Source organism: Xenopus laevis, chromosome 8L, assembly GCF_017654675.1.
Source record: "Xenopus laevis strain J_2021 chromosome 8L, Xenopus_laevis_v10.1, whole genome shotgun sequence".
Lineage (NCBI taxonomy): Eukaryota > Metazoa > Chordata > Amphibia > Anura > Pipidae > Xenopus > Xenopus laevis.
The window spans coordinates 125455070-125476606 of NC_054385.1; the positions used below are offsets into that span (position 1 = coordinate 125455070).

A 21537-nucleotide genomic window follows, 5' to 3' on the forward strand; every position below is an offset into this window, starting at 1 on the left:
GCCTGCTGCTCTGTCTATATTTTGGGTGTTACAGAATGTACAAAAAGTGCTGCTACCGAGAACGAGACTAACTTAACCCTTTGTGTAACTGACAGGCTGCACCTACTAAAGAATCTTTATCCTATGGCTCTGAAGCAAAAACAGGGACCTCATTCTATTTAATGTGGTTTTCCATGATTCCTTTTAAAGGGAATAAACCACAAAAATGATCTGACATAAACCTACTCATGATTGTCCTTTGAGCACTTTTGCAGTTTACATAAATTCTCAGTTTCTTGTGGTTTTTGAGATATGAGCAATTTTAGACCGTTTAACTGCGAATACCAGAGTATCAGCTGCTCTAACTATTTATGCACTGTCTATGAACTTCCTGTATTTAGTTAATCCTAGGGTTGCTGGCTATTATTTGATCTGAAAGTCTGGTATTAGCAGTCTAAAACTGCAAATATTTCAGAAAAAAATTGTGTTTACATGTATGCCGGTTTTTACTAAAATCCGAATATATCTCACATTTTATTTTACAAACAAACACGATTAAACTTCTATGCTCGACTTGACCTTATTAATTAACAAGATCCATTTTTTTGGGCTTCTTTCCCGAATCACACAATTTTTTCAAGTTGCATTTTTTAACTAAACCCAGCGCAGATCATGATAAATTTAAATTGAGGTAGGGACATCTCCAATGACGCATATAGGACCTTTACAGGGTTGAGATGGGTGATTTTCAGGTTAGGGCTTTTAGCTGCATCCGGGTATAATAAATTATACCTCCCAACATTTTGGAAATAAAAAGAGGGACAAAAAAGTTGTTGCTCGTATCGTGGCAAATGTTTGACCACACCCATTTTTGTGACCACACCCCCTAATTACCATGTTAATTTTACAATATTTGGCAGGTTCTGAAAGTTTGAACATTTTTCTGTGTTTTTTTCAGTTATTACAGTTTTGCTAATGAAGGTGAATTGCCCTTTTAGCTGTGAGTCTAACTTCTCCCAAGGGATTTGTTATGTTATATTGTTACAATTACTTATTTGCCTAGCTCGAAATTGTTACAAAAGTAACTTATCTGCTGCTGTGGCTGTTCTGGGCTCTCTGCAAAAAGCCAATTAAGTTAGAAACATTGTTTCTTTTTCTGCCTGTTCGGTGCAGAGAAAATCGGGACTTTCCAGTACAAATGAGGGACTGTGGGTTGATCTGTCAAAAGAGGGACAGTCCCTCTAAAAACGGACAGTTGGGAGGTATGAATAAATGAAAAAAAAATTAAGTTTTTGCCCCAAAAAGCCCAACCAGATAAATTTGAGATTTATTAAATAACCCCCTTAGTGTGATTGTTTATCATTTTTAAGGTAAAAATTTGTTACACCTTTGATGTCCATTAACATTGTGTATTTAAATTCTTTGTTATATTCTCCACCATTGAAAGGATAACGTAAATTTCAAAAAATACCATTGGTCTCTAATTATAACTTACATTCCCAAAAAATTAAGACAATTGTCTACAGACATTGGGAGATTTTGAGGAAGGATAAACAATATGGGAGCTAGAAATCTAGGTGACCAATTGACTAAGACTGATATGATAGAAAATGACGACCGACAACCAATATTCTTTGGCACACCACAAAAGGGCACATACCCATGTTTGTCTTGCCGGTGTTGCAGTAGCATAATAAAGGGGAATAGAATAAATCATCCTTTGAAATTAAGTTAAAAGATTTTGCTACATGCAACACAACAGGGGTGATTTATATGCTTAAATGCCCCTGTGGGAAGGCATATGTGGGGAAAACAAAAAGACAAATTAAACTACGGATTGGTGAACACAGGAGGGCAATCGATAATTGCGATTTAGACAAAATGAAATATGTCACTCCAGTGAGCAGACACTTTAAAACTTTTGGCCATAATAGCAAACAACTAAGATGGCAGGTATTACAGGTTGTGAAGTTCCCTAGACGAGGTGGTGATAAAGACAGGTTACTTTTACAACAGGAGGTTCTGTGGATTGAAAGATTAAATACCCTAACACCCATGGGATTAAATGAGGAACTGAGCTACTCTTGCTTTTATTGATACATGTTTTGCCTTTGATTGTAATTAAGAACACGTGATTTTATATCTTTATAATATGAAGGTTTTATATTATAAATTTTATTCCACAGTTTTGATAAATATTGACACATGGAACACCACAAAAAGGATCGCAATGTGGAGCTTTTTGCACATTTTATGGATTTATTTATTACAGAGGCACTTGGTATCCTTTCAATGGTGGAGAATATAACAAAGAGTTTAAATACACAATGTTAATGGACATCAAAGGTGTAACAAATTTTTACCTAATCACGAAGGGGTGTGGTCACACAGTGCCCTACCCTTTAAATGTTTGCAATCACACTGTTTGTAAGTAGCACTTGATGAAGGGGCTTGACCCCGAAACGTTTGCTTATTGGGATCTCACCGAAATAAAAAGATAATGATTTGAATTGAAGCAGAAGCATTGAAGTGAGTATGCCATTTGTTTCTATTTTTGTGGATATGTGATGAAAGCTCTTTAATTGCAGCAGAGCTAACACATGAGCACCTCTTACCATTTACCTACATACAAGAAGTATAAAAGTTTTAGCGGAAGAAAGTCTTGACATTTTGTAACATTTTTAAGGGTCAATTTGCAAAGGTGTGGGCAGACAGCATGATTTTTTACCCACAAGTTACTCTTATTACCCTTATTCACTGACAAATCCTTGATTTAATCACATGTCACATGTACCATCATAGGAAGAACGTATGAAAGGTTGAGAGCAGAGTTTCTCCAGCAGGCACATGTGGAATATGTATTTGCTTCTATAGTAAATGAACAAGGTGGGGAGGGTTATGCAGCCCTTGACTCAAGAATTGAGTTACTATAAAAAGAAAGAGAGACAAGTCTTGGCAAAAGTATTTAGCAAGTTTCACAAATATTCTTATCCTTTAATTATATTGAGCTAACATACTCCACAGCACCTTGGAGAAAATATACGTCAATCCCATCAGTCCCTCTCCCAGTGGAGCTTACAATCTATAGCTGAGGCTAATTTGCATCTGGTTCACACATTTTGGGGAGGATTCTATACAGCAGATACGCAGACCTGCCCTGCCTGGAATCTCCTTTCTTTATACATACACCAGTGCTTGCAGAGTTACTCAAATCTAGAAAAGAAGCTAACAGATGTCTGTACATTTTAATACAGTTCCTACTTTCGGCAGTAGAGTAGGTGGCAGCAGCCCTTAAAGGAAAACTATACCCCTCAAACAATGTAGGTCTCTATAAAAAGATATTGCATAAAACAGCTCATATGTAAAACCCTGCTTCATGTAAATAATAAACCATTTTCATAATAACTTACTTTTCTAGTAGTATGTGCCATTGGGTAATCATAAATAGAAAATTGCCAGTCCCCTGGGATCGTATGATTCACGGTGCACACAAACAAACCATACTTGTTAGGTCACATGAGCCAATTAACAGACAGAGTTGTGTCTTTTGCTTCCAGACTTCTTCCTGTTACAGTTAGAGCTGCAGTATTTCTGGTCAGGTGATCTCTGAGGCAGCACACAGACCATCACTAAATGGTGGCTCAAGGCAATAGATGTAAAAGGGCTAGATTTACTTAAATATACTGTATATTCCGGTTCAGTAAGATTCTTTAATATGCCACTTAATATGATGTAAACTACTGTATCTGTTGCTTAAGTGTTCATTTTGGGGGTATAGTTTTCATTTAAGGTTAGGTCACGATCAAGGCGTTCCTCCAATAAACATCAAGAAGGAAAAAGGAGCAATGTGGTAGAATGAATACTGTATAAAGGGCATGGTACAGAGGAAGAACATGTAAAGCTGTGGAAGCAAAGCTGGTCCCTCCCGAAGGCCTGGATTTGTGGAAAGGCCACCTAGGGCCGGGCCTAGGGCAGCAGGATTTTGGGGGGGGCGGCATGCTGCCCAACTACACCCACATTGGTTCAAAAACACCGGGGATGCGCTGGAGACAATCATTTTTTAAATTTCCTGTGCACCAATCCCCATTGCTTCTTTCCAGATGATGAAAATTTGCACAAATAAAGGGAAGGGGACAGGGATGTTGAACGGCAGTGGGCATAGGGGCCCCCACTATGTAAATCCGGCTCTGGCCCTCCCGTAACTGGACAGCAAAAAAAATCCCTATTTCCCCTAAGGTTCTCTCCTGGTGATAATTGCCCAGTGTTGGCTGGAGGGGTCGGCACCTCTCCCAATAATAGCAACACAGAAATTTGCCAAACACAAAGGCTAGTGTAGTGGGGATAACCCCTGCACGTTTATTTAGTCATGTGATGTAACGTTTCGGGGGCGTGCCCCTCACATGACTAAATAAACGTGCAGGGGTTATTCCCGCTACACTAGCCTTTGTGTTTGGCAAATTTCTGTGTTCCTCCCGTAACTGGAACCATTGATTTCAGTGCAAACCATAAATCTAAAATTGCAGCTTAAGCACAAAAAACCTGCCATTATACAATTACACGGTGATTGTCTAGGTCACATCATGTTTATAGGTGTAATGAGATATGGATAATCTGTGAGCTTCCCTGAAATCACACCATCAACAACCATCACAACTGTAGAGGGTTTATTTACAACTACAAATTCAATGGGGCAAATTTACTTACCTTCGAAGTTGCACCAGTGTTGGCTTTCGCCAGGGCGCCGCTAATTTAAATTTAAAATCCGAAGATGCGCTCAGGGAGGCAAAATGTATCAAATTTGCACTACCGTTAATTTGTCAAGCAAAGCGAAGTTACACTAGCGATGCCTAATTTGCATACGGCGCAAAGTTAAAGTACAATGGACGTATATGTAGCAGCAAATACATTACACTACACAAGCCTGGGAAAGTGTCATAAAATAAAATAGAGTTGTTATTTTGCCCTACACATGAGCCCAGTGTATAGTTTAGGTGCCATATGTTAGGAAATGTAGGGGGGAAGGAGGGTACCCCCAACAAAAATTTTAGATCTTTTTCAGCCTATCACCCTTAAAAAAGTAAAAGACGCCATTGTTTTTTGGGACTTAGAAAATATTTCTTTTTTTTGAAGCAATCCCTATCTACTGTATTGCACTTTGCCTGGTCTAAGGTGGCGAAGGCAAGTCTGGCGCAAGAGGTAACGTTCAGTAAAATGCGCAAGTTAGTGAATTAGCGTAGTTACGTCCCTTCGCCATAGCGCAACTTCGCCTGGCATAAGGGTGCGAAGTAGCGCTAGAGTAGGTCCACTTCACTAGCGAATTTACGCCAGCACCCGTTAGTAAATCGGCGAAGTAACAAAATGACGTCACGCTGGCGAATTTTCGCTAGCGTTAGCCACTTCACCCTGCAACTTCAGATGTAATTTACTGTTTCTTACCACACTTTCCCATAATTCCAGTGTAATTGGCACAATTGTGCTTAATGCCCAACATGGGCACAATTGCCTGTTTTGTATTAAAAATGTAAATGAAGTTGCACTACTAATTTTCAAGGCAAGGATTGTGTCATTACAGAAGCTTGGGGTCAAAATGGCATTGCGTGATTCTTTAGGCACTAGTCCACTGTGCCCATTGATTCAGCCTGCACCAGAAACGCTGGAATTACCAACAGCTTAAAGGAGAAGGAAAGGCTAAAACTAAGTAAGCTTTATCAGAAAGGTCTATATAAATACACCAGTAAACCCTTAAAGTAATGCTGCTCTGAGTCCTCTGTCAAAAGAAACACATAATTTCTTTCCTTCTATTGTGTGCTCATGGGCTTCTGTATCAGACTTCCTGTTTTCATCTTAAAACTCATTGCCCAGGTTGTGAGCATGCTCAGTTTGCTCCTCTCTCCCCTCCCTTCTCTGCTGTAATCTGAGCCCTGAGCTATAAGTGAGCAGGGAGAGACTCAGGCAGGAAGTGATATCACACCAAGCTAATATGGCAGCTGCTATCCTAAACAAACAGAGAGCTTTGAGCTAACTTTTAGTATGAGGTAGGGAGTATTATTCTGACAGTTTGTAATTGGTTTTAATTTGGTTTGTAAGTTATTTTATCTTTATTCAGCAGCTCTCTAGTTTGCAATCTGGTTGCTAGTGTTCAAATTACCCTAGCAACCATGCACTGATTTGAATAAGAGACTGGAAAGTAAATAGGAGAGGCCTAAATAGACAGATGAGTAATATAAAGTAGCAATAACAATAATTGCATAGCCTTATAAGGCATTTGTTCTTTTTTTTAGATGGGATCAGTGACCCTCATTAAAAAGCTAGAAAGAGTCTGTAGAAAAAGGCAAATAGTTAAAAAAAACTCTATAAAAAAAGACCAGTTGAAAATTTGCTTAGAATTGCCCATTCTATAACATACTTAAATTTAATTTAAAGGTAAACTGTTCCTTTAAAATCAGGGGATATAAAGTTGAGGTGTCATAATAATACAATAATAATAATTATAATAATAATCATTTCTCTCTTTGTGATTTGAGGTTATTCAAATTACTTCACATACAACCTTAATAGAGGAAGGAAAACAAACTGATGGGTAGTCATTGTGGGAAAGTAACCACAAAGAGTGGCAGAAGGGAGCCAAAAAGCTGAAAACGAGAAGGAATGGGGCGATATAGACGTATAGGTACAAGAAGCAGCAAAGGACATGAGATTATAGGCATAATGGAAGGAGGTGCATACAGAATGATTGACACAATGGGTGGGAGATGGCACAGAATGATGACACTACAGGCTGCAGAATGCTGGGAATGGGAACAAGTTTAGCACTATTTTCTGTGACACATGCTTGATAAGAAACAGGAGTTATGGGATGCCCTTATCTAATTTTGCTGTTTACATACTTATGCAGAGTCATGCACATCTAAGCCAAATGTACAGAACGATTACCTTAATATTCTTCTCCATTATTTACAGTATATTCACCATCTGTATCTCCTACACGCTACTTCCTGTTTGTTAATTATTCCAAATGCATTTCAATTCCTTAAGTATGAATGTTCGAGTAAGCTCCATCTGATCTACTTTTCTAACAACCTAGGATGTCTCATGGAACCTCTATTATGTGATCAGTAGGGCTTTAATGTGCCGGTGTGTCTATTTATCTTTATTAAACATCTATATATATATAGCTACTTAATAAAGGACCTTTAAGAGCCAACACAATAGCAAAGAGACTAAACTAGAGATAGGCAGTTGAGTTGATGTGACAAGGATAGTCAATGGCAGCACCCACAAAGTTACAACTTGGATGGCGACTATTGAGTTAAATGATATAGACAAGGGAATAGATAGCTAAACATAAGTGTAAATGCTCCCAGCGTCACTACTATAGATGTCCTCTGTCTTCAGCACAGTCCTGTATTGATTTTCTCTCCCAGGAAGTGTTACGTTTAAACTCAATCTCTAAGCTATATCTATTGGCCATGCCTAGTAGGCATCTTGTATATCCCCTTTTATAACCAGTTATATGCCACACTTTAGCTCTGGAAATTACTTCAAGTCCTACCAACAACCAACACTTCCTGGATTCTTATTATGCCAATAGGCCTAAAGACACTCACCAAAGGGCACAACCATTGTCTTCTCCAAACTGCTGTGATCCACATGGCAGGAGTAAGTGGCGCCCTCCTCTGGTGTTACCTCCACACTGACTCTGATCTGATAGGTGCCATCAGGGTTTGGCCGGATCTCTGCTGATTCCTCTGAGTAAATCTCATCTGTCTCATTCTTTATCCACTTCACTTCCACATCTCGGGGGTAGAACCCATACACCCAGCAGTGCAGTTCTGTGGGACTGTTTTATCCTGAGCTTGAAATCTTCAAATTGGGGCAAACTGGGATGAAAATCTATAATCTATTTATTTAGTGGTGCTTGCGAAGCAAAGCATCACTACTGTTATCTTGCAAACTTATTTTTATTCTTCTTCCGTATGAAAGTTTGGCGCGTAACTAGTCCCGCACCGTTTGTCCTAGACCCATGAATGAGGTGTCAAATCGTGCGGCTTAATCGGGAATGGGGTGGTATGACTTTTCTAAGGGGTGGGTGGTTAATTGCCCCTTGCGGGGGCAATTAACCACCCCGAAAAGTCCCATAGATTAACATTGAGGCCAACTTTTGACGGATTCTAGCGCAGAGAGGGAATCTTGTAGAAACGTTAAATTTACCACATTTGAAGAGGTTTGCGACCTGTGTCAGATGATACCCCACACAAGGGTATAAGTTTTACCCCCGGGGCAGGAGAGGTCCCCAAATTTGCACCATTGACTTATAATGGGGAATTTATCGAATAATTAGTTTGTTGCAGACCCATGAATGAGGTGTCAAACCGTTCAGCTTATTCGGGAATGGGGTGTTGTGACTTTTCTGTCCTATTTTGGGGACCCAAAAAAGTGAGCGGAGCCGCAAACAACCAATCAGATTTTCCCTATTGACTTCAATGAGAAAATGTAAACAGCTGTAATTGTCACAGTAATAAAGCCAGAGCTCCCAAACTTGGCACCGTGGGTCACTGGGTGACTGCAGCCAAAATTTACAAAAAGTGGGTGGAGTCTACAACAGCCAATCAAATTTCAGCCATTCAATTAAATAGGAAAATGTTAAACTGCTGCCGCTCTTAGACGGTTAATGGCAGCCTCCTCAAAGTTGGCACAGTTGGTCACTGGGGGACTGGGATTAAAATTAAGAAAAGTGGGTGGAGCCAAAACCAACCAATCAGATTTCTTTGATTGGTTTTAATGGGAAAAATTAAGAAGGCTGCCATTCTCTCAGTATTGATGTCAGGGACCTTGAATATCACAAATGTGGTCGCTGGGGGTTTCCACTTCAAGTTTAGAAAAAGTGGGCGGAGCCACCAACAACCAATCAAATTTCATTCATTGATTTTCAATAGAAAAAAATAGAAATGCTGCCATTTTTACACATTAAATGACAGCATTCCCAAACTTTGGTATGTTAGTCACTGAGTGACTGTGGTTCACAATTAGGAAAAAAAGGGGCGGGGCAACAACAGCCAATCAGATTTGGGCCTGAGTTTTGCCACAGCAAGCACCACTCACATTTTCTTCAGGAAATGTACCTCTCTAGTTATCTATCTATCTATCTATTTATCTATCTATCTATCTATCAACAGCTCAAAGGAAAAGGAAAGGTTAAAACTAAGTGAGCTTTACCAGAAAGGTCTATATAAATACACCAGTAAACCCTCAAAGTAATGCTGCTCTGAGTCCTCTGTCAAAAGAAACAACACATTTCTTTCCTTCTATTGTGTACTCATGGGCTTCTGTATCAGACTTCCTGTTTTCAGCTTAAACCTCCAGGGCTAGGGCTTGAGCATGCTCAGTTTGCTCCTCTTCTCCCCTCCCTTCTCTGCTGTAATCTGAGCCCTGAGCTATAAGTGAGCAGAGAGAGGCTCAGGCAGGAAGTGATATCACACCAAGCTAATATGGCAGCTGCTATCTATCTATCTATCATCTATCTATCTATCTAACTAGTTGGTGTATCTATATATTCAAATGAAGGTTTTTTTTCTAATTTAAAACCTCAAAAAATGATACACAGTAAAATCACATAGTACTCTTCATTTTCATTCAGCATAACACATTTTCAACTAATCTAAACTGAGTTGTTTATGCACTTTGAAAACTCAAATGTCAACATTTTTACTTGATGTAATGGTAAAACTTGAATATAAAATCCTCTGTCCTACTGAAAGAATAAAAACACATTGTATGTATGTAACAGCACCATCATTTATTTGTATACCCATAAATCTTTATTTACATAAAACTGATTGAAACAATCATGACAATAAATAAAAGACAGATACAGTTACATGTGTTACATGTCAGAAGACCCAGAAGGAAGAATAAGTAGTTATACTCAAAATAGAAGAGATAAAATTCATGTAAAATATGTGTATTTGTTTTCCTAATTTAATTGAAAAATCCAAAAAAACTGAACCTTTCATTTCATGGGAGGGTAATGCATCTTTGCAAAGGCCCCCAATGAGATATCAGAAATTTGTCGGCTGCATATCTGACCCTGCTTCTTGTATATGCGTGTAGGTGGGATTAATTACTGATAAAAGTGGGTCCATTAAACAGTAAGATTATTATTATTATGTCTAGAACTGACTTCAATTTGATCTTTACGTTGTCCAGCTGAGCAGAACATCTAAAATAGCTGACATGGCTAAACGTCTGCTATGATTAGCATCACAAAACGTAAACAATATGGTCATCTATTACATATCAAATCCAAGTAAAGGGATGTAATCAGATTTTCAGTCTTTGTCCTGTATGCTTGCACTCTGATCACTGCCAGGGTCTGAAAGAAAACAAAAAAATAAAAAAAATTATTCTTTTTAAAAGATAAAAGTTGTTACTTGGCACAAGCAATCGTAGTGAGGACATAATTGGTATTATGAAGAAACTGGAGACCTAATGGCATATGACATAATCAATCTGAAAACGTAGGGTTTTACAGCATCACTGGCAGCAGTCATACCAAATCTATAAAACACTGTATGGTAAACTGTCTTTAGTATCTGTCGCAATATCCCTCTATACCCTATTATATTATAAATTTATTCTGAATTTATATAGCTGAATTAGCATTAGCTTTTATGAACACCAAGGCAGCCATCTTTTTAGGGAATATCTCTAGTCAGGTTAAGATTGGACCTATACAGTTGAGCTGCTACGAGGAATACTATTTATGGTTCTGTTCTCTTGATCTTGACCTCGTTGTAATAAGACAATGGATTATTATGAGTGGTATTTAAGCTGATAAGGATTTTGAGGTCAGTTAGTCTATAGAGACAACGGAGGTTTAAGCAAACTAAATAGTAATAAAAAATATAAAGGTGATGGGGGTTGACCTTCCCTTGCACACAGATCAAAAGCCACACAGTAGGTTGAACCAGAGGGCTGAAGCCAAATTAATGTGACAGACAAGTTAATGAGTAGGAGTGTTCTAAGGACCCCACATGTCCATTGGAGAAGCCAATGGAGTTTAGCTATGTTTTCTTTTTAGCAATAATACCACATTGCATAGTTAATGGAAACACTTTTCTAAATGTGTTACATAATAATATCATATCACAGATAGTTGGGGATCCAACCAGAAATCATGCTTTATATGATCAACCCCTGGCCTGGCTTGTACAATTCACTGTTCTAACAAACAAACCAAGGTAACGCATACATGCTAGGCTACATCAACCAATGAATGGACAAAGACCTGTCATTTACTCCCACATTTCTTCCTGTTAAAGTAAGAGCAGCATTATTCATGGTCAGGTGATCTCTGAGGCATCACGCAGACCATAGGGTACGGGGTGGAAAAAGTCAATATTAACTGACATGTATAAGGCATGGTAAGGGCACTTAACTGTTTATTCATTCCAAAGGTATAGTTTTCCTTTAGGAAAGAAATGTAAAAACTTTAAGCACCACCCCTTTGTGGCTTAACTAATAAGTAAGGAAGTTGATAGGAAGAATACAGCATTTAAAAAATAAAAAAAAGGTGCGGAGACTTCTTTTAAATAATACGAATGCTAGAACAAGCTGGAATAAAAAAAATCCAAATAAAACAAAAAAAAGAGGAAATGATTGTTTCAAAAGCAGTCCAAAATTCTCTTACATTTGTAACTATATCTACCAGTTGTAAAAAGGTGCAGGTTGCAAGTGTGGCTCCTTTAAAAGCTATAAATAATTTGGCTATAAAGGACATTGAAGAAGAAAATGTACTTAATCTGTTCTTTTTTTTTTAATATATGCAATAGAGGAATCATAATACTGATAGGAGCACAGGTAGGAGCACAGATGGCTCTGCTGCATTAAGACAATGGTTGATGGATAATTTCATACTTACACAAGGTTAATGTTAACATTTGAATAAGACACCATGACCAGATGGAATACACCCTGTAGTACGTTATAGAGGTTAGTTATTTATAGCTGGGCCACTTTTTCTCATTCTCATGGTTCCCATGGATTGGAGGAAAGCCAATGTAATTCCATTATGTAATTATTATGGAAAATATTAATAAATGTTATGTTCTGAAGAATGGCGGGGGTATGGCTTAGTAAAAAAGGTAAAAAATTGGACAGTGGGGTTGCAGTAAACTGGGTCTACTTGGATTTTTCCAAAGCATTTAATATAGAGCCTCATAAATATTTGCTATCTAAAAGAATGTCTGTCGCTCTTTAGTTGAAGGCACACAGAGCGTTGGCTCCACAGGCTGAGAGAAGTGAATCTGCTCTCTTCCCCAGCTCTGTTGATCTGCACCGAAAAGTAGAGTTTCTGCTGTAGTGCAGGTACTCGGAGTAGAACAGAGGTTGACTCAGACAATGCAAAAGCAGGCATTTTTGGGCCAACCTCTGTTCCGAGTGCCTGAATGCGATGGAACTGCCGTGGCCCAATGGAAACAGAGCGTTGGCTCCACAGGCTGAGAGAAGTGGATCTGCTCTCTTCCCCATCAAACCCATCAAAATATAAAAACATCATCACCATCTGAAACTTGTTGAACTTTTTATCTTTTATGGCAAAGAAAAAAGTACTCTGTTTTAGAAAACACAACCTTTAAAAACATGATCATGATCAACCTCCCTGTATTATGAGCTTCCTTGGTTGAAGGTTGTGTATTATTAGGACCACATTAACACTCAACATGGCCCGGTCTACCAAGCAAAAAACCTGCAATATTAAGCTGATCGTACATATAAAGATCTTAAATAAACATTAACAAAAAAAATAAAAATACAACAGGCCAAAAACTACTCAAAAGATAAATGCTATTTTTTATTCCACATTTTGTTTAGATTGTAAGCTCTACAGGGTAGGGGACTTCCTTCCTCATGCATCTTTAATATTTACCTCTTAATCTTTAATGCAACTGTTCTTTATATTTATTATTTTAATGACCCATGTCTATATTATTCTGCTGTACAGTGCTGCGTACATAATTAGCTCTATATTAATATAAATATACATACATATATACCTACAGAGGTGTAAAAATAGAAAACACTCCGTGATCTCACCTTTCCTCTCCAAGTAAGCCATTACATGAGGGAGATACAGCTTCATATGTTGAATACAGTCATTTTCCATAAATAGCTTATTTTTAATTGCATCATAATATTCATACTTGTTCCATCGCTCAGTCACTATCCTAGACTCTGGAGTTGTAGGGACATACATCAATCTCTCTTTATCATATGTTACAACCTCCCGTCCATTGAATGCAAACTCTTGATACCTGTCAGTGGTTCCATCCTCATGTAGCTCACAGACAAACTTCCTCTGGTAAATGTGGCTGTATCAGTTATCTGTCATAAAACAGTTAAAAGTGTATGAAACACTGAGCAATTTACCTGATTTGGACAATATTTTGGTTTAGACAAATTGCATGGAAACGTCTAGTTTGAAGTGAAATAGCTCTTTATACATAGCACTATTTCGTGTGCAGCCACATTAAGAAAGAAGAAGCCAGAAGAGGATCGATTGTGGTGCTCGTTGGAAGAACCCCGGGCCGGTGCAGTTTTTTGTTAATTGGAGCACCAGCCCAGAGTTTCAGGTAAGTCAATACAATTCCCCCAAGTGGAAGAAGACTTTCCTTCTCCTTTAAGGAGAGCCAAAAAAAAAGTTCATAGCTCTACCCCACCAGAGGGTAACTGTTATACCAAGGGGCAAATTCATCAAGGGTCGAAATATCGAGGGTTAATTAAACCTCAATATTCGACTGGGAATGAAAATCCTTCGAATATCGAAGTCGAAGGATTTTGCGCAAAAACTGCGATCGAACGATCGAAGGAATAATCGTTCGATCGAACGATTAAATCCTTCGAATCGAACGATTCGAAGGATTTTAATCCAACGATCAAAGGATTATCCTTCGACCAAAAAAACGTAGCCAAGCCTATGGGGACCTTCCCCATAGGCTAACATTGGGTTCGGTAGCTTTTAGGTGGCGAACTAGGGGGTCAAAGTTTTTTCTTAAAGAGACAGTACTTCGACTATCGAATGGTCGAATAGTCGAACGATTTTTAGTTCGAATCCTTTGATTCGAAGTCGTGGTCGAAGTAGCCCATTCGATGGTCGAAGTAGCCAAAAAAACACTTTGAAATTCGAAGTTTTTTTACTTCGAATCCTTCACTCGAAGTTAATGAATTGGCCCCCAAGTGTCTATCATGATATACTCTGGTAGTTGTACATCATCAATGGAGTTCCAGTGAGCTTTCCTAATATTTCTTTTCTTGGGCACAAGTCAGCTGAAAAGTAGACATACCTATGTCTTCAAAAAATACCCACCAGATGTCTTGTTAAAAATGGACGTGAAATATGCAACCTGTTTCTTTTGATATTCTAGAAATTCCTGGGCATATTTAGTTTGCAGTTCCAGATGCTCGGTGAGTGCTTTTAGTGATGGGATCAAAGGTTGAACAAAGGGGATTTTACTGTTGTATTTCCCATACTGCAAACCGTCCAAATACCCTGTGATTGTGTAACGCAGCACTCCAGCAATAGGGGCTGATGTTACACTTATATAATACTGCAGAGAGTGGCTGCCTGAAATACATACAAAGACTTAAAGACCATTGCTTCAAATTGCATTACAACATAATATCAGGTACATATACAGGTATGGGACCTGTAATCCAGAATGCTCGGGACCGGGGATTTCCAGATAACAGATTGTTATGTAATTTCAATCTTCACACCTTAAAGCGATCCTGTCATCGGAAAACATGTTTTTTTCAAACCACATCAGCTAATAGTGCTACTCCAGCAGAATTCTGCACTGAAATCCATTTCTCAAAAGAGCAAACAGATTTTTTTTATATTCAATTTTGAAATCTGACATGGGGCTAGACATTTTGTCAATTTCCCAGCTGCCCCTGGTCATGTGACTTGTGCCTGCACTTTAGGAGAGAAATGCTTTCTGGCAGGCTGCTGTTTTTCCTTCTCAATGTAACTGAATATGTCTCAGTGGGACATGGGTTTTTACTATTGAGTGTTGTTCTTAGATCTACCAGGCAGGTGTGATCTTGTGTTAGGGAGCTGTTATCTGGTTACCTTCCCATTGTTCTTTTGTTGGCTGCTGGGGGGGAAAGGGGAGGGGGGTGATATCACTCTAACGTGCAGTACAGCAGTAAAGAGTGATTGAAGTTTATCAGAGCACAAGTCACATGACTTGGTGCAGCTGGGAAATTGACAATATGTCTAGCCCCATGTCAGATTTCAAAATTGAATAAAAAAAATCTGTTTGCTCTTTTGAGAAATGGATTTCAGTGCAGCATTCTGCTGGAGCAGCACTATTAACTGATGTAGTTTGAAATTTTTTTTTTTCCCATGACAGTATCCCTTTAAGTCTGCAAGAAAATCATATAAACATTAAATAAACCCAATAGGCTGGTTTTGCTTCCAATAAGGATTATTTATATCTTAGTTGGGATCACGTACAAGCGACTGTTTTATTATTACAGAAAAAAAAAAAATCATTTTTAAAAATGTGGATAATTTGGACAAAATGAAGTCTATGGGAATTTGATAACCAGTATGCACCCATTTTTACAACATTTCTGATTTGTACTCTTTGTGTTAGTATAAAACTGAAACATGCCAAGGAAAGAATCATTGCATCACATGTATAAAAAGTGTTTGAAAACTGAAGACATGCCTCACCCAAAAATATAAGCTCTTTTATAATGCAGTTCTTTTCTGAGCAATTTTACAGTGTTACGGGGATTGTTTTATTTATATTTTGCCCTGTTATAGATTTAGACTTCTCACTCGACTTCATATCCAAACATCATCATTCAATTAAATTTGCACTGCTTTATATGTCATACTTGCTAAATTCTACTTTAGAAGACACAGATGCTTATGGGCCCATTAGTGCTTTTCCACTTCTTCCCAAGGACATATTTATTTACCCTTACAGGAATTGTATTGCCTGAACTCTGTTAGCAAGTGATAACATGCCTGGAAACTCTTCCCAATCATCTCATGCAGAGGTTAGAAATGAGTTCTATGTCAGGTTGGTTGTTGTTGTTATTTGTCATTTATTTGAAGAGTTAGCAGGATTTAAGTAATGAGTATGAGAGTGTGTAGACTGGGTCACTATCACTAAATAAACAGAATAAATAAAACAAATACAAACACGTCCTTGGTGATAACAGGGGGAACATTTTCCAGTTGTATGCAAATACTTTAGTACTTCATCCAAATCAAACATCACCTGGTCACATGGGCAAGTACAATATGTACAAGATCATTCACAGCAATTTCCTGATTTACTTATTAGATGTTGTTTAATACTTGGGGATAAGGATAGAAAGATCGATATTCTGTACCTTGTTTTGGCTGAAATTGTATGTAAAGGGACCCTTTTAAGCTGATTAAGTTTGGGTAACTGTGATACAAATGTGACATGGCAGGCCATGTATGAATGTGAGTGTGATCAAGTGCATTCAATATGGCTCCTTAGTTATAAAATGGATGTACTGACATTAGCAGGAGAACAAGGAATAGTAGGAGTTAAGGTAATAGACTCATAAACATATAAATATGTTTATTAAGGAGGAAGCTCATATCTTATTCACATAGTTATATCAAAATACACAGCAATTATACACAGCAATTATTTTCATTCGCATTGTTATTTCCATTTTCATGGTCATTCTCATGGCCATGTCCTGGGCATGTAGCCATTATTATTATTATATATGTCTATGTGTAATGATCTATTACTTTGTTATTGTACCAATATAAAAAGGAGCTCAGCTGGGGGGGCTTTGGGACTTCATCTACAAGCAGACTTGTTGTGTAGAATAATTGGTCTTGTAAGGACCATTGGCCGATTGATGTGCTCTGGGAGTCGCTGTATTTGATTTGGGCCCGGGGTCCCCCAGCTGATGTTCCTCTCAGAAGTCTGCCAAGGGAAGCTCGGCTAGACGTTGCGTTGTCTTCAATCGGTATTGTATTACTTTTCTTACAATATATTATTCTTCTCTAATGATGATCAATGTGTGTGTTTTATTTCCACCCCTATATTTGATGTCTGCTGGGGGAAGTGCTCAGTTAGACATTTAGTTTGTGATAAGTCTGCCAAGGGAACTTGGAGCAAGACAGTAACATAGAAAGTTAGGTTGAAAAAAGACACACGACCATCAAGTTCAACCTTTTAATATTTGCTTTTTGAGGGGAAGTTAGGTTTCTGGGAAGTTCAAACTGCTTCTTTCATGGAAAGTTCTCACATTTGGTGGGGAGCAGACAGCCCAGAAATTTCTGCACCACAAGACCTTCATTGTTTTGGTATTGAGTGCATAATTTAATATTATCCTGTTTTTTTCATTCTCATTGACAAAGCTTTATTAGGTGGGGATTAATGTATAGACCAAAAGAAGTGAACATTCCTTATTTTGCCAATAGCCTGGTGTATAATCATTTTGTTGATCGGGAACCCACAACTGACAGCTGGTATGTATTTACTCCATGAAACAGGAGAACTTCTAATCTTCACCTCTGGTCTTCACTAATACCATTTTGGGTTGCAGAACTTTATTTGTAGACCAATAATTAACCTACTGACTTGAGAGATCAGTGCTAATAGTGAGGTACAGATAAAGGAAAGGTAAAAGTTAAAGTATAGGCCAAAAAGTCAGGGCAGGGAGCAAGGATAGTTGTCTGTAAAACATGCAAAGGTCAAAAAAGGACAAAAACACAGGAGCAGGCTTAGGGGGAACAAAACAAAACCTGGCCAGCTTGTGAAAGGGCACCATGCAGAAATGGGACTATATATAAAAAAGTGCCTCAAGTGGGGAATAGGGCTACGAGAAATTATGCCGCAGCATTGGCCACGTCATTGTGTGGATATTCTGGCATTATGATGTGCATCACCTGATCAAACACCACACATTCATACCCAAGGGTAGGGGCACCCATGGACAGAATCAAGCAGTACTCGAAAAGGTAGTGTGTGGTCTGCTCTCCTGGTGTACCTTACACGGTTATTTAACAGCTGATTGATTGAGTTTGGGTGGTATGTGGCCATGGAAGGCCCAGTTTGATCATACTGAAAACCATGAATCCTGGAGTTGTTGCCACTGTTTTCTAATGAGAGATTAACAATATATATATCTCTATATATTCTGATGACGGTCCGCTGTGGACTGAAATGCGTAGACATGTGGTTGGAGGAATAAAGGTCTTCTAACTTTTATGAAAATTGTGCCGTGAGCAATAGGGTAGTGATCACCAACCAGTAGCTCATGAGCAACTTGCTCTCCAACCCCTTGGATGTTGCTCCCAGTGACCTCAAAGCAGGAGCTTATTTTTGAATTCCAGTTTTGGAGGCAAGTTTTGGTTGCATAAAAACCAGATGTACTGCCAAACAGAGTCTCAATGTAGGTTGATAATCCACATAGGGGCTACCAAATGGTCAATCACAACACTTATTTGGCACCCCAAGAATATTTTTCATGCTAGTGTTGTTCCCCAACCCATTTTACTTCTGAATATTGCTCACAGGTTCAAAAGGTTGGTGATCCCTGCTCTAGGGGGAACCCTGGGTTGACGCAACATAGGGAAAGATTTAATGTTTTTTTAACAACATCGCAGTTTTGCGGCAGTTTCACGAATTCGCCCAAGATTTTGTGCCTGGAGAATTTATTCACCCATCACTAAATATATGGCTAAACATAGAACACTAACTATAGAGATGAAACAGGCTTAAAGGTAATGTCCACTTATTGCAAGGTAGTACCAAAATGGGAGCTCAATAAAGGTAGCCCTATTTATATCATATAAATGATTTTTGCTAAAACATTACATTGGGAAAGGTGCACTATTAAGGTCCACAGCCATATTTGTTATATGCCTGAGGGAAAGGCTGAAACTGATTTTAATGTATACAACTGGTGCAAAAGGCAATGCTTTACACATCACCTAGACTACAAGTGTCACCCTATTTGACCATTGGAAAAGACACCCTGCTATAGTTCTAGTGTACCCAGGGCACAAATAAACACTCACCCCAAATCTCACTCTAACTGGCCTCCAGGCTTGGCCCCCTTAGCTCATAACAAGGTTACAGATATATAGAAACATTGGGGTAACAGTCATCCTGCTATAGTTCCAGGGGTACCCAAGGTACAAATAAGCACTCACCCCAGATCTCCCCCTAACTGACCTCCAGGCTGGGCCCCCTTAGCTCATAACAAGGTTACAGATATATAGATACATTGGGGTAACAGCCACCCTGCTATAGTTCCAGGGGTACCCAGGGCACAAATAAGCACTCACCCCAAATCTCACTCTAACTGGCCTTCAGGCTGGCCCCCCTTAGCTCATAACAAGGTTACAGATAAATATAAACATTGGGGTAACAGTCACCCTGCTATAGTTCCAGGGGAACCCAGGGCACAAATAAGCACTCACCCCAAATCTCCCCCTAACTGGCCTTCAGACTGGGCCCCCTTAGCTCATAACAAGGTTACAGATATATAGAAACATTGGGGTAACAGTCACCCTGCTATAGTTCCAGGGGTACCCAGGGTACAAATAAGCACTCACACCAAATCTCCCCCTAACTGACCTTCAGGCTGGGCCCCCTTAGCTCATAACAAGGTTACAGATTTATTCATTGGGACTGGGCTGCTGTCCGATGCTTGGGACACCCCTCGGGGAGACAGTTTAGGAATATCACGATGTCTAACACTTCCCTTATTTTATACAATGACCAATGTGTTTGTAACTTGTCTCAGTGAATGATCCCCAGAGTTGGGCAGATCAGTCTCCCATTCCCACTATGTCCCCATTACTGGCAGTTAGGTGGGTATATAGTTGCCATTAGTTGTGGTGTCCTGTGATCTCCTTGTTTGTCCCACCCTAGTGATAAAGAATAAAGGGACACTGTAATATCAGACTCTAAGCACCAGCAATCAGCAGTAGAGATAATAGCAATAGGCAATAGAGCTGAGGTTCACATTTCTGACATTGTGTCTCTGGCCTGAGGAGCTTATACTCTACCTTTACTGCGGCAACAAACACTGTGGGACCAAGATCACCCACTAAAGCCGCACATACTGGGGTCAGGCTGCAAATGACTTCTGTCGTAGGTCCAAATCAACCCGTGGTGCAATCCTCTCCCAACTCACCTGTGCTGGAACATGGCACTAAACATGAATGTTGTGATGTGGAGCAGTTAGTGGACTTCTCTTTCCATTTGTGACCCCTGTTTTATAGGAGGGTTCAGGGTATGAGAAGGTCCAGACTAGATTTCCATCTTTTTCCCTCAGTAGAGATGTGTTGGACCAGTATCTCTCTGAACCAGAGTAACAATACTCTACGGGGGAAGGTCCCCAATGAATTAGATATGAGTGAATTTGTGGTGCAGTTGGACTGGAGCAATGTGAGCTCTTGCCATGATCTCTAACTGCAGCCACGGTGGTTGCTATGGGTTACTAGATCAGGAAAAAGTTTAATGTGTAATGGAACCAATAAAGCACTAAGTAGATTTGATCATGGGTAAAGTATTTTATGTTAGTGAGACCTTGGCACATGTTTTGGGGGTAACCCAGGAAGCGTGCACCCCTCATTGTGTAACCCCCATTGTGATATCACTTTATACTGCATATTTGTGTCTTGTCTGTCCTTTTTTGTTAGAATAAGGAACGTTCATTTCTGATTGGGCCCTTTTTCTTTTGCCCTTTGCTGCAGATTTTGGGGCTTGTTTCTCACCTTTATGAGAGGTTCAGGGATCAGATGGAGCAGAGAACTTAAAGGGATTCTGTCATGATTTTTATGTCATTACTGAATTAGCAAGTGTATTTAGTTGTAATATTGGTGTGTAGGTGCATCTCAGGTCATTTTGCCTGGTCATGTGCTTTCAGAAAGAGCCAACACTTTAGGATGGAACTGCTTTCTGGCAGGCTGTTGTTTCTCCTACTCAATGTAACTGAATGTGTCTCAGTGGGACCTGGATTTTACTATTGAGTGTTGTTCTTCGATCTACCAGGCAGCTGTTATCTTGTGTTAGGGAGCTGCTATCTGGTTACCTTCCCATTGTTCTGTTGTTAGGCTGCTGGGGAGGAAAGGGAGGGGGTGATAGCAGTACAACTTGCAGTACAGCAGCAAAGAGTGACTGAAGTTTATCAGAGTCACATGACTGGGGGCTGCTGGTAAACTGACAATATGTCTAGCCCCATGTCAGATTTCAAAATTAAATATAAAAAAATCTGTTTGCTCTTTTGAGAAATGGATTTCTGTGCAGAATTCTGCTGGAGCAGAAGTATTAACTGATGTGTTTTTGAAAAAAACATTTTTTTCTGTGACAGTATCCCTTTAAAAGTAAATCCTATTTAAAAGCATACAGCATTCTTCTTCTTTGTAGTTGGACAATGCCTGGAGTACCCGTTGGGTTAGGGGATCAGTATTGTGCCAGTGATTATTAGAGGAAAAAGCCATTCAGGAGTTAAAGGCAATGGTACAAACAGGCTCAGCTA

At 39.1% G+C, this 21537-nt stretch overlaps 1 protein-coding gene and 1 pseudogene across 1 annotated transcript in view; both read right to left on the reverse strand.

The window, feature by feature from the left end:
* The window catches only part of mhc1b.L (major histocompatibility complex nonclassical class Ib L homeolog), a 175480-nt gene that overhangs the window by 16760 nt on the left and 137183 nt on the right, over positions 1–21537 (reverse strand).
* Positions 7573–21499, reverse strand: LOC121397344 (annotated as a pseudogene).